The sequence below is a fragment of the Cavia porcellus genome, unplaced genomic scaffold (assembly GCF_034190915.1).
Source record: "Cavia porcellus strain 051 isolate PalLab524CR breed Dunkin Hartley unplaced genomic scaffold, mCavPor4.1 scaffold_5, whole genome shotgun sequence".
In the NCBI taxonomy this organism is placed as follows: Eukaryota; Metazoa; Chordata; class Mammalia; order Rodentia; family Caviidae; genus Cavia; species Cavia porcellus.
Window position 1 is genome coordinate 5,854,181 of NW_026947488.1, and position 14,525 is coordinate 5,868,705.

Consider the following 14,525-nt stretch of genomic DNA (forward strand, 5'->3'; position numbering starts at 1 on the left):
AAAGAAAAGAGTAGTTTTGCACGTAAGGCTGACCAGCTTTGTGGCTACCACCAGTCATTCTTTTAGCATTTTGATCTGGACGCAGAGTGGACCACCTCTATCACGTTCCCATCCAGTGTCCCCCAGTGCTGTGTCAGGACAGAATGTTGGATCGTATGGATAACTGGTCTGGCCCAGGGTGTCGTATCTCGCACAGGGTTACAGTGATAGGACGACATGTTGAGTGGAGCACTGTAAATACTGGGAATGCCTGCAGAACGGATTCTTAATGAAAATGCTTGCTGGGACAGACGCGCTGTAACATTCTGCCTCCGGCTTCAGCCCTGTTCATGTGGGGGCCAGTAAAGGGATCTCAATGGGTATGTTTTATTGTGTTTATTTTTTCCCACCTTTCCACTTAACACCAATTAGAGTCCGGGCTTGGTGGCTTCCTGAAATCTGTGGCATTCCTGAACTGCTGGAAGGTGACTTACAGAGTGCTTGCCTCTGCTGTGCTCCTGTCTCCATCTACGGTGTTATTTTCTCTTTCCTGTCTCTTTCTTTTTCCATGTGGCGTAGTCTTACTTGATCTTCGAGTACAGCTCCTAGATCACTCCTGTTGCAGGGCCTCCCTCTTGCCCGTTCTTCTCACCCCTCCTCCTCCCCTCCTCCTCCCCTCCTCCTATACTCTTCTCAGTGGATCGGTTTCCTAATTCATACTGGTCCCAGACGCCTGTCATTATGGTGCTGTGTGTTACCTCTCCATAGCTCCTTTATTCTCTTGGGAGCTTTTGGAGTCTGGGGGCCCTGTCTGTTCACCTCTGGATCCCCAGGATTGTGTTAAATGGTGATTTATGATTGAGGTTCACCATGGAGAGAAGATGACATTTAACATGGGTTGACTGTTAACAGGTCTTCTCTGTTCATATTGATCTGTTGATGCTTTTCTTGCTACAAAATAACCTATAAAGTACCCTCATCATTCTGCCTGGGGATTGAACCCCCACCTTTGCCCTGAGCTATATCCTCCTCCCCCTTAAGACAGAGGCTGATTTGCTAACTGTTGTCTAGACTGGCTTGAATTTTTGATCCATCTGCCTCAGCCTCCCGGAATGCTGGGAGATGGGCTGGAGATTTAGCTCAGCTGTACAAGTACCTTCCTGACAGGCTCAAACAAACAAACACAAAACAGAATGCTGGGACTACAGGTATGTTACACTATGTTCTTTTTATCTGTTATACCTTGAGTCTATGAAGCACATTCATCTAACATCAGACTTACCTATTCTTTGCCAAGTGGACAGGGCCTCACTGAAGAAGGACCCATTCTGATTTTGGTTGTGTGAGCTAAGAACCACTCTGGTTTGGACTGGATGGTAGAGGTGAGCTGTCTGTGTTGTAGCTATTAAAAAGGAGTTTTAAGCTTGTCCCCAGCCCCAGGCAGGTAGTAGTCATAGCTGCTGCCTGCAAGAACACTGGGTTCAGTTCTGGGAAATTGGGCAGCCTGCGAGTGTGCTCAGTAGCATGTAGGGTGCTGAGCACATGGGATGCTGGGAAGGGCCACAGACCTCTTGCACTTGTTCTAAACCCCTTCCTAACTGTTCTTTGCTGGCTTTGATTATTAATCCTTTTTGATAGAGTTAGTGATTTCCCATGTAAAGTTGCCAGTGAGCCTAATATGTGGCAGTTTATCATAGCATCAATGCCAAGTGAACTCAAAACATGATCAGTATTGGTTTAATTTACATTTTAAACTGGGCAAAGAAAGTGGGAAATTATTACGACAAATGATTTTCTTCAAAAGTATTTGCTTTTCTACACTATATTAAGCTTTCATGAATAAAGTCGATAACTTTCTTTCCCCGAATGTAAAAAATACAATGAAAACAGTTTCAACAAGGGATTATTTATATGGCACTTCATATTTCATTCTTGATGTGAATGCTTAAGATTTCTAATGTGTATGTGTGGTCTGGACTTGTCAGGTCCCAGAATATTCGGCTGCTCATGATACCACCTTGTAGACCTCAGCCCCTTGTTTCTGTCAACAGTTGCCAGACAGCATGTCATTTTAGCAGTGGCCAGAGATATCATTCATTCACTCATTCAGCAACTTTTACTGAGTATGTGCATATCAACAAGTTAATCAGAAGTTCTTTTCCTGGTTAGAGGAGGGAAGAGGAAGTGGACCCAGCAGACTGCCAGTGAGCACCGGAAGGTGTGTGTGCGTGTGTTAGAAGGCAGCGAGTTCTCTGGAAAAACTGCAAAGTAGATCAGGATGCCAGGGGTGTGTAGCCAGGGGGCTTAGAATTTCACAATAAGTTACCCAGAGAAGACCTCCCTTGGTGGATGGTGAGTGAGCGAAGATCGTAAGGCGGGAAAGAGTCCCTTGAGAGAACGCCTTGGAGCGGGGGAGTCAGGTAGAGGGAAGAGACCTTGCCAGTCCCCTGTGTTGTGGGGGGGACTGGCGTCCGGGAAAGGGCTGGGGGCTCCTGTCCTGAAGAGGTGCTCTGTAAGGTGTTTCTGAGTGGAGGGTTGTCGCTGGCCTACCTCCTGTACTCTGTCAATGTCCAGAGACAGTTTTGATTGTTGTGATGTGGGCTAGGGGTGCTCCGAGCATGTGAGTGGGTAGAGGTCGGGATGCTGCTCAACGTAGTACCTAGGACGGTCCCAACGGCAAAAGCTGATCTGGCCCAGGGATGTCAGTAGTGCTGACGTTGAGAAATCCCAGTCTGTTAGTACATAGTACACCAGCTGTTCATTGATTTGTTTTGTCTTTGAAGACTTCATAAAAAAATCAAAATGTCATGGGAAAGATGAATTACAGTAGCTGGTCAAAATTCCTTCACAATTGACATTGAAGCTAATACTATTTTCATTCATTTCGAGGAAAAGTGGTCTACATCTTTCTTGTATGTACATTAGTCAACCCTGGTGCTTTTAGGAGTACTTAAAAAAAGTCCAGTGTACCATTCATAAGCATATAGTGATAATCTCAATGATGATCTCATTAATTTGGACTCAGGTGGGATCTTCTAATTTGGAAAGGGGCTAGGACAGTGGTGGTGAACCTAAGGCATGTGTGCCACAATAGGCTGTTTGTATCATTGAAAGCTTTAAAAAGTTCATCATCATGGTCCATGTAAGAGAAAATGTTTACTTACATGAAAGAAAAAACCAATTGAATTTCAGTATTTGCAATAAGAGGTACTATTTTTGAATATGAATGTAATGTTACCTTCATATTTTCCTTGGATTGCTCTAATCCAGATTTTTTAGAAATTAGTCACATAAGTGCCCCTTTTCTTATTTTTACATTATCAGTGCATCACCTGTATTTTTCTTTATATCAGTATCAGCTAATTTATTTAAAACTACTTTGGAAAATGTTGAGACACATTCGCAAAAGAAGAAACCTTTCTTTGTTAATTGAGAATTATGAGGGGCAATAACCTTGTGTGATTCACTGATTTTCAGTGTATCTTCCACTGTGGCAGATGTGGATGTGCTGGCCGCAGGTCTCTGTGAGTGACCTCTGTGAGGCGAGTGACCAGTTGTGCATTTGCTGCATTGCTGGCTGGGGTCAGAGCTGCAGGCCAGAGTGAGAAATCAGCTAGTGACATAAGGGAAGCCATCTGTTTCAGGCTGTGACCGGCCTCTGACAGTCTGTTAGTGCAGAACCTCTCCCAGGGAGGTAGCAGTTAGACAGCCTGGTTCTTTTGTGGTTGGGACTAAGATTATAACTTTGTTTCTTAAGACAAAAATCTCTGTAGCTCAGATTTCTTACTATTTCAGGTAAGTCTTACATATTTTTCTTTTCTTTCTCTCTGTTCTTCCTTACATGCTTACTCAAGAGTTACAAAAATTTAATTCTACTGTGTTTATTGTTGGGATGATCCAACACTTTTGATACATTATATCCAACACTATAATTCATTGATTTTATTTTAACAGGTATATATGATAGTTTTGGACTTATTTTTTCTCTGTGAAATTAGATATCTCATTTTTGCAAACAAAAGTGAGTTAATTAGTGTGGCTGATTGCTTTAGAAGTCATATTTTTAGTGTTGCTTTGCATGGTTGTAACGTAGATGTTGCATCTCAGGTTTGTTTTGGGAAAGGTAGATTTTCTCTGTTTTCTCCTACATTCCTGGAGTCTCATGAATTCTGCTAATCAAAGACTCAGGAGTGTGATTTCTGCAAAAAGGAATATTTATTGTTTGCTATGTGCCCAGCATTATATGATATAATCCAGATATTTAAAGGACCCCCAAGTCTAGTTATGGAGATAGAATTAATGGTATATTGGTTTAGGTAAAATGTTGAAATTAACAATTATATAGTTCCATTTAGTGCCTTCCTCCCCACTTTGTGTCATAGTTTTTAATATGTGGTACCTGTATATATTGTATTTAATAAATCACATAGTCTTTAAATCTTCTTATACATGTATATGCAATATATTTTTCATACCTTTTAATTTATGTGTGCGTGTGTGTGTGTGTGTGTGTGTGTGTGTGTGTGGTACTGAAGATTGAACCCAGTGCTACATGCTTGGACATGCTAGGCAAACGGTCTAGTGCTGAGCTATATCCAGTCCTTTTTATTCTATTTTAAGACAGACTCTTACAAAATTGCTCTGCCTGGTCAGAAATTTATGACCCTCCTACCTTGACCTCTTGAGTGGCTGGGATTATAGGCATGCACTACCATAACTGACTCCATCATAAATATTTTGAAGAAAGTAAAAGAAAAGTAATTTTTTTCTATTTATCATTTCTAGTGCACTTTGTTCTTTTTGAAGATAAAGGTTACCAAATTATATTTTTCTGCTTCAGTTTACAGATCTTTTAGCATTTATTGTAGTCAACATTGGCTAACTATGTTAAAAGAAAGAAGCAATTTTTCTTCTGTGAAGTCTGTTCAGTGAATTTTAAAATTTCTGATATTGATTTAATTTTAGAATTTTCATCTGATGGCCTTCTATAAATACAATAACTGTTCTTTGCTGAGATTTATCTTTTCACTCATTTTCCTTTATGTCCATGAATATTATTATAATAGTTATTTTAAAATCCTTGTCTGTAATTCCAACATTTGTGCCCCCTTTTAATCTATTTTGGTTTTTACTTTTTTACCTAGTTGATGTTTTTCTCATTTATTGAAGACTTTTGAACTGTAACCTGTATGTATCTTGAGTATTGTGTGTTGTAGAATCTTTGAATTCTGCGTGTGTCTCCAAAGAATACTGATGTTTTGTTTTGTTTTTGTGCTCACTTTCGCAGTGTATATACTAAAACTGTTTTGTTTTGGTAGGCACTTAAGTTGAATGAAATCAAACTATTAACTCATTTTTCTCACAGAGAATAATATTCCAAATTTTAGTTCAATTCTTTTAGCCTTAGCTGTGTGTCATGTAGTTTGCCACACGGCTGTGGTGCTCAGGGATGACAGCCAGGTTTGAGACAGAGTTTAACAGAGAAATTTCTTCAATCTGAGTGTCTCCTCTCTGGAATTTCTCCCATCCCCTTCCCTTCACCTTTAGTGAACTCTGGAGCTGAAACAAACAATATCAGTAATATAGTACACTTAATAATTTAAATCCACTAGTAGTAACAGTTGATATAGTTAAAGAACGTAGGTATGTCAGATGTTATATGCCTAAGTGTCTGTATATCATCTACCTTATATTATCTTGTCCACACTGCAGCAATTACTTGAGATAGGCAGCTGTTGCCCCCACCACAGTTTTTTTCCAGCACTGGGGATTAAACCTAAGCTTTGCACTGAATGACGCACTCGGCCCTTATTTTGTATTTTGAGACAGGATCTTGTGAAGTCCGTCGCCTGGGCTGGCCTGGAACTCGGGATTCTCTTGCCCTATCCTCCCAAGAAGCGGTGATTACAGACGTGTCCCACTGTGCCTGGCCTGTTATATCCATTTGAAGCTGAGGAAACTGAGAATCAGAGACGTGAGATCCTTATCCACGGTCACGAACCTAATGAGAGAAGAGCTGAGGGGCAGCGTCAGGAATCATGACTCAAGTTCTGTGACTTCTGCAGATTGTACAGTCATTCCTCTAACATCTTGTCAGTGAGAAATTTGGAATCTAATCTTCAATTTTTTTCAGTTTTCTTAGCCATTGGTATTCTGCAGTACGTCAGGATCTGAATTTGTTATTACTTAGTTTAGCGTTCATGCTTCAAATTGAATATTAATCTTTTTTCCAGTTTGAAAAATATTTAGTCAGTATTTCATTGAATACTGCCCCTTCTCATTTTCAGTAATTCATTCTTATTGTACTTAGGCTTTTGCATACCATCCTTCACGTGTCCCAAGTGCTGTCCCATCTTTTCTGTCTTCTTAGTTTTCTGTGCAGCGTTCTGGATGATTTGTCATCGCAATCTTCCAGCTCACTAATTCTCTCTTGAACTGTGTTTAAGCTGCTATTTAAGCCAGTTATTGAAATTTTAATTACATTGTCTTCATGTTCTATTTCTTTTTTCCTCTGTTTCTCATTTCTACTTGGTCTTTTTCATACATATCTACCCCTTCCCCCCTCTTGTCATTATCATGCTAATGTAAAAACTTTAATTCTTTCTAAGCTTAGTTGGTAATTTAGTTCAGAATTTGCTAATATTTCTAAATCTTGAGGTGTGAATTCTTTGCTTTGTGCATTAACTCTTTTTCTTCAAGGGTAGGCTTATGAAGTTTCACATGTCATGAGTTGTGAAAAATGTGTGTGTGTGTCTGTGTGTGTGTGTGTGTGTGTGTGTGCACATGCGTGCGCACACATGTGTCCCAGCCTGTACTGGGAATGGAACTCAGGGCCTTGTGCATGCTATGTAAATGCTGTACCAGTGAGCTACACCCCTACCCTTAATGTGTTTCTTTAGAACAGTCACTTGTTTGCTTTTGTTGGGGTGCCTGGGGTTTTAATGAACCTGGATAGTGATCTTTTTAGTAGCTCAGTTTGGGATTCCTATACTTTGGCAGTAACCTAAGTTTGGACCATAGTGGTTTAACCTATCAGATTTCTCCTACCCTTGGCAGACAGTTCTCTTATATTGGTATTTTTATTTCAAATTCACAGCCTGTATTTTTCATCCCTATATATGCATCCAGGTCTTCAGGGGTGGCTGTAGGATGTCAACTTCTTACTGCTCTTTTTCTGGCCTTAGGGATGTCCTTCCTCTCTTACTATTTTATTGATATCTTAGGGGATTGGGGGGGTATTAAAGGATTCCATTCTCTTCTATTCCACTGTCATGTTGTGGAAATCTCAGTAAGTAGGATTTGAGCCCATCTTCCAAAGCACATGCGATTCTGATCATTGGGCTGGAGCGGTGACCATAGCAGATGGAAAAAGGCACTTAATATTAGAATAGAGATCAGATCAGTTGATTGTTACAAAGAGATATGTATTTGCCTGGAAGGTTGAGACATCCAGGCTGATAGTTCAGTAGTTTCCTACTGGACAAAGTATAAAGGAAGAATTTGACAATGCTTTTCCGGTGCCGTTCAAAAAATGGTAACTTACTGCCAAGCAAAAAAACCTGGCAATTTCCACATATATTCCTGCATATTGTACAGTGAAGTAAAAGTATCCTTAAGGGTGAATAGCTCTGTAGTCTTAAAATTATGATGCTTTCTCTAGATCTTAATTGAGGTTCTCAAGGAGACAAAGATCACAGGGTCACTTTGTAAATACGGAATCAGAGCAGAGGAGTTTGAGCCTTTGAAAAGTTTTCCATCATAGCAGCACTAGCAGCTGGCCAATTTGATCCCTGTAGTCTCCATAAAACATGGTTTGGGACGTGGGTGTCATAGCACAAGCCTATAATCCCAGTGCTGATGAGGCTGAGGCAGGAGGATTGCTGTGAGTTTGAGTCCAACTTGGACTACATAGTGATTCAAGACCAGCCTGAAATATGCAGTGAGAGCCTATCTCAAAAAACTGAAAAAAAAAAAAAAAGAGAGAGACACATGGCTCATAAAAAAAGAGGACAGAGGTTACACTATCTGCTTATCTTTCTTACTTTTTAAAAGTCACTTTGATTGATTGATGCATAATTTACACAAAATAAGATTCACCAAATCTTAGCAACTACATAGGCTGTGACCACAACCATATAACCCATAATCAGGAAATACATTTTCCAACACTTCCAGAAGTCCCTTAGCCTCCTCCCCTGATTCCTGCAACCATAATCTGCTAAATATTGCTATATGTTTGTCTTTTATATTTTCATGTAATTATGTGGTATGAAATCTTTTGTTTTGGCTTCGTTTATTTGGCATAATGCTTTTGAGATCATTGCTTTTTTTTGCTTTGTTTTTTTGGGTACCGGGGATCAAACTCACAACCTTGCGCTTGTCAGATAGGTGCTTCTATTGCTGAACTAAATCCCTGGCCCAGATCATTGCTTTTTATTGCTGATATTCTATGGTGTGGATATTTACCAATTTGTTTATTTAGTAGTTGATTGCTATTTTATATCCAGTTTTTGTCTAGGTAAAGCTGCTATGAATTTTTTTTGTAAACATATGCTTTTATTTCTGTTGGTTAAGTATTTAGAAATGGGAATACTGCGTCATTGGCAACTATGTGTATTTATTTTTTAAACTCCCAAAGCAGAGCCTGTGGTGCATACCTGTAATCCCAACTATTCATAGGGCAGAGATATTTGGATTGCAAATTTGAGGCTAGGCTAGGCAGTTAGTTTAGTGAGACTTGTTTCAAAATAAAATTTAAAAAGAGCTTGGTTGTAGCACAGTGGGAGAGCCCTTATCTAGCGTGTGTAAGGCCCTGGGTTTAAGTGCTTTCGGGGTATATGAGAGTGAAGGATATGAATGGATGGATGGATGGAACTGCCAAAGCATTTTAGGAGCTGTCACATTTTGCATTTCACTAATAGCATATAAGAAATCTAGTTGTATATATTGGCGAACATGTTTAATTAACCTTTTCTGTAGGTATGTAGCAGTGGCGGCGAACGTTTGGCGCATGCGCTGCTGCGGGCGCGCGGATGCCTGCCTGTGTGTGGCGAGCCAAGTTGCCCCAGCAATCCCTTCACGGCCAGCCGTTCAGGGCTAATGGCAGTGCTGGCACTTGGTGATAAATAAGCAGGTTTTAGGTTGCAGTTTAGGTACTTGGTCTTTAAAAGGTTCACCATCACTGGTATATAGTATTAATTCATTGTGGTTTCAGTTGACATTTCTCACATTACTAATGATGATGTACATCTTTTCCTTATTTAACTGTCATTAGTATATCTTCTTTGTTGAGATGTGTACTCAAGTCTTGAGCTTAGTTTTGGAATCAAGCGCTAAGTTGGTTTGTTTTTGTTTTTGTGGTTCTGGGAATCAAACTCAGGATTTTGTGCTTGCCAGGCAAGTACTTATGTCACTGAGCTATATCCTCGGCTCAAGCGTTAAGTTTTTATGTAATGTGGATTCACATCTTTTATATGTTTGGCAAGTATTTCTTCTAGAACTGTGGCATAATGTTCTATTTTCTTCCTTGGAAAGCAAAAATCATTAGTTTTGATGAAGTTTATATAGCATAAGCTTTTTGTGCCGTCTTTAAGAAATACTTGCCATACTAAGAGCATAAATATTTTTTCATGGTTTTTTTTTCCTAGACGTTTACTGTTTTATGTTTTGGGTTTGTGTTTATGAAAGAATTTGAATTACTTAAGGATCAAGGCTCATTTTTCTCAAGTATATTTATTCAGATATTCTAGTACTGTTTGCCAAAATGATATGCCTTTGCCTATTGAATGACCTTGGCACCTTTGTAGAAAGGAAATGACGAGCTGCCAGGGATGTACCTCAAGCACCTGCCTGAGGAGTGTGAGGTTGGAAGTTCGATGCCCAGTAGCCCACGCCCCCAAAAAAAGAAAGAAAAAGAAAAAACGAAATGATGTTAGATTTGTGGGTTACTTCGTAATTTTCTCTTCATTCTCTACACATTTGTGCTTATTCTAGTACCAAAGAGTAGAGAGAGTCAGTCTTTCTGAGTCATTCTAGTTGGTTTTCTCTTTTCAAAATGGTTTTGGATTTTTAGGTGCTTTGAATTTTCATGTACATTTAGAATCTGTTTGCTTGCTTGCTTTCTTCCTTCCTTCCTTCCTTCCTTCCTTCCTTCCTTCCTTCCTTCCTTGAGGCAGTAACTGAGGCCAGCCGTGACCTTGCTGTGTAGCCCAGGCCCTCCTTGAACTCCTGACAATCTTGCCTCAGCCTCTCTAGTGCTGGAATTACAGGTGCACCACCATGCTGGTAGCTGATTTATTTCTACAAAATTAACTGCTTGGCTTTTGATTGGGATAACATTGGGTTTGTAGCTAAATTGGGGAAGGATTAACATTGTAACAGTATTAAATCTTCTAATCCTTAAAAGTGTTTTAACTCTATTTAAAAAAGCTCTTTAGCATTTTTCTCATTACAGGATTTATACATTGTCTGTTAAATTTATCCCTAAGAATTTCATAGTTTGATGTCATAATACGCTGTGTGCATGTTTAGTTGTACCCTGCAGGCTTGCGCAGCTCATTTAGTCCTAGTCCTTCCAGGTTTCACTATGAGCGTCTGCATAGACGATGATATTCCTTGTGAATGGACAGTGTTACTTGTTCCTTTTTTTTAACTTTTTCCTTTCTAATCTGTATGTTTTTTAAAATTTTGTTTTCTTGGTTTACTGCTATTTTACTTCTACATATGCTATAAATCCCATAGTGTATTTTCATTATTTTTGCTTTAGCAGTCAGTTACTTATTTAAATTTTTTTATTAACACATTTATAGTACATAATGATTATATTCATTGTGGGGAGAAGTTAGTACAAATACATAACACATCGATTATTTTTTATACTTTTTTTTTGTCTTTTTGAAACAGGCTCTCCCTTTGCGGTTCAGGCTGGTCTTGGGCTCACTTTGTAGCCCAGGCTGGTCTCGAACCTGCAAGGATCCACCTGCCTCAGCCTCCGGAGTGCTGGGATTACCGGAGTGTGCTTCCACACCCAGCTGTTGTCCTTTTTTTCTTCTCTCTCTCCCCTCCCCTTCATCTCTTGGTCCCTTTTCCATTTGAAAAAGATTTATCTCCCTGTTTCCTATTATTTATCTTTTATTTTTCTCTTTAATTTATTTATAGTTTGAGTTTCTCAAATAAGACAAACTATGCAGTATTTAAGCTTGTGTTTCTCATTTAACTTAACATTATGGTCTCAAGGTGCATCCATTTTACCAGACATACTCAAATTTAATCTTTATTACAGAGTAGTACTCCATTGTGTATAAATGCCATTTTTAAAGTCCATTCATCTGTTGATGGGCATATAGACAACTTTCAAGGTTTAGCTAGTGTGAATTGTGCTGCAGTGAACATAGGTGTACATGTATCACAGTAATACGATGTCTGACTCTTTTAGGAGGATACACTCAGGTCTCTTTGTCCTCTTCTAGTTTCTCCTCTTCTTCCTCCTCTGCCTGGAACCCAAGTTCTCTGTCCTTAGAAAGGGAAGAGCTGGGTGAAATGGAATTTCTAGTTTTAATTTTTTGAGGAGTATCCATACTGATTTCCATAGTGGTTATATTAGTTTACATTCTTACCAAAATGTGGAAGTGTTCCTTTCCCCCCACAGTCTCCCCGGTATTCATTATTATTTGATTTATTTATTATTTATTACTTTATACTATATATATGTCTTATTTACTTTTCTCACTGCTGAGACAAAATCATCTGACACCCAGAGTTAGAGAAGGAAAGGTTTACCTTGGCTCCCAGTTTGTGTAGGTTTCGGTCCATAATTCACTAGCTCCAAGCATGGCAGAGGGCATCACAGCGGAGACGCAGCCGAGTGGGCAGCAGGCAGCAAAGCGGCATGGTAGCCAGGCAGCAAGCAAGCGGCAGAGCCCTCTGTCTGTCCCTTAAATTCTAGCCAGTCTGCTTACCCTTAGAGAAGAACTCACAAGAGGGTGGGCCTTTCTGTTCACACTTAGAACTACGCCGAGCCAATCAGTGGACTAATGTAGTGATCACACACCCTTAGTTTTCTAGCATAGTGCGCTTACCTCAGCCCCACACATTCCAGATCCGCCATTTCTGAAAAGCCCCATCTATAACCACACGAGGCTTTGGGGGAACGTCCAGAACCAAGCCATAACAATATCTTTCAGGTTTGTTTCTTGATCTGTTCTGTCAACTTGTATGTTTTAATTGGGGAATTGAGACCATTCACACTGAGAGTTATTAAAGAAATAAGGAAATACATTGAACTGTTTTTTGTTTGTTTTGTGCTTAGGTTTGCAGCAGCTTATAATGGAAAGACTTTGTTGCTAGTAAGGAGATCTCTTTCATTAGTCTGTTTTTCAATAATGTATTCTAGGCATGGCTGACTGTACTCTTTGCCTGTTTCCCAAGATGTGAGTACCTCTTTTAATTTGGGAGGAGGATGCACCTATTTCTCCAGGAATGGATTGCAGTATTCTTAATGTCACAAAAGTAACCTGGATGGTGGCATTCAGAGATAACTTACTGCTAGCACAACTACGTGACCCTCAAAGTATCAAATAAATGGGCAACAGTAATACTGTTCAAGAAAAAATTGAATATTGACATACCATAAAAAGCAATAGGTACCATGTTTAACCATACAAAGAAACCAGAATTATAATGTGAATACTAAGACAACCTAGATGTAGACTACAGCACATGTGTGCTAAATGGAACAAGAGCGTCTTCACTAATGCCAGAAAAGAATCTTAACAGTGATAACATAGAATTAACCATCGAATGGCTAATAAAGCTTAATGGTTATAGTATTACAGACAATAGGGGGTGGGAACAGGAAATAGAATTACAAAAGTGTGAAAAATTAAACAATGGGAGGTGAGAAGGAAGAAGGTGTGAGACAAAAGGATCACAGTAAGGAGTAGAAGAATATAGAATTAGATAAAAGTAACAGAAAAAATGAGTACTATAAGATAAAAAGGAAGTAAAAATATGAGTATAAAAATAAAATATTAAAAGGGATAAAGAGAAGAAAGAAAGAAATAAGGAAGGAGGACAAGGGAAAATTCCCCAGCAGGGAAGAAGAAAGGGGAAAAAAAGAATTAAAAGGAGTCCAAAAACAGAAAAAAAATTTTGTTTCTGAATTTTGGGGTAAATAGTTTCCTTCTGGAATGTACGGTTTTTCCACTTAGTCTATGGCCAGTGGGTTTGCGAAGCCGCCTCCCACACTCCAGAGGCCCTCTCTAGTCCAGGCTCCGAGAGTGCCAGGGAGCGGCCTCTGGCCCCGTGCTAGATGAGGAGGCAGTCAGACCCCAGGCAGGGCTGGCTGCCCCGGCAGGGCAGGACTCAGATTCACTGCCAGCACTTTCAGACCCATTACTGACCTAGGCCTTGAGGGGAGGCAGTGGGGCTCCTGTCCTTCCCTTGCCCTAGCTCGAAGCCCTGGGAGGGAGGGGGTCCAGCCCAAGGAGGAGAAGCTACTGGCGCTGCAGGAGCTGGTGCTGAGGCTCCTGGGTGAGTGCAGTGGGTGGCAGAGCAGGTTCCGGCAGCTGCCCACAGCCCTGCTAGGAGCCCCTCCTGGATCTGCAGAGGCCATGAACTTGGTGCAGCTCTGGCTAAGCAAGGTGACCTTTGCTAGGTGAGCCTTGAGGACAGTGCCCGGGGCATACCGGAAGCCCAAGCGGCTGGCCAGGATCTGCCCCCTGCCAACCCCCACCTCCACCCCACAACTGCAGCTGCTGAGTGAGGTCAGCGGAGAACCTGGGCCCAGGCCACAACCCCTGGGTCCCCGATTTCTACTGGGCAGATGAGAATGAGGAGGTGAAGATCATGGTGCTCTGAAGAGACAGCACCAGACCTAGAGAAGCTGGGCAGGATTGTCCCCTCTGTCCCACCACTCAGTCCCTGACGCTCTGTCTTTGCCACCCTTTTGTCTTGAGAGTAACGAGATAAACTCAACAAATTAGAAAATTTAAAAATACAAATTTTCAAAATGAAAGTTTTAAAAAATTATAAAACGATTAAAAAATCAAAAAAAGAGCTGGTCACTGCGGGAGGGTAACAGGGGGACCCCTGGAGTAAAGTCCTCTCTTAGCTGACTTGGGTCCCACCTTCAGGTCAGCCCCTTCCCGGAAGGTGCCTGCCCAAGCAGTCTGGCAGTGTGGTGGCAGTGCACTGGGTCCCTTGCCTGCCATGTAGGGACCCTTCAGAGTAAAGCCCCACGCTGACCCTGCAGACCACAACACACAGCCAGGCCCCGTCCCCGTCCCCGTCCCCGTCCCCATGTGGGCAAGCTGGGCGCAGGAGAGTGTCTCGACTGTTCATTCCCTTCTCTGCATCGCGATCCGGATCTCAGACTTCTGTGTTCCTTCTTCTCTCCTGGCAAGGTACTGTGCGTCTTTTTTTCTTCCCCACGTTGTTACTTTTCCAGGCTCAGATCCCAGGTCTCTGAGAAGTTGAATTTTGCTGTCACTTACACTCCACCATCTTGGTTCTGTCTCTTTTTTTCTGTAATGACATTAACATTTTTC

At 40.9% G+C, this 14,525-nt stretch overlaps 1 long non-coding RNA gene across 1 annotated transcript in view; it reads left to right on the forward strand.

The window, feature by feature from the left end:
• Positions 1-14,525, forward strand: part of LOC100735786 (uncharacterized) — a 76,777-nt gene that overhangs the window by 10,667 nt on the left and 51,585 nt on the right. Inside the window, exon 2 of the long non-coding RNA XR_010047283.1 lies at positions 5,809-6,071. This is a non-coding gene — a long non-coding RNA (uncharacterized LOC100735786). The remainder of the gene's footprint in view (positions 1-5,808; positions 6,072-14,525) is intronic.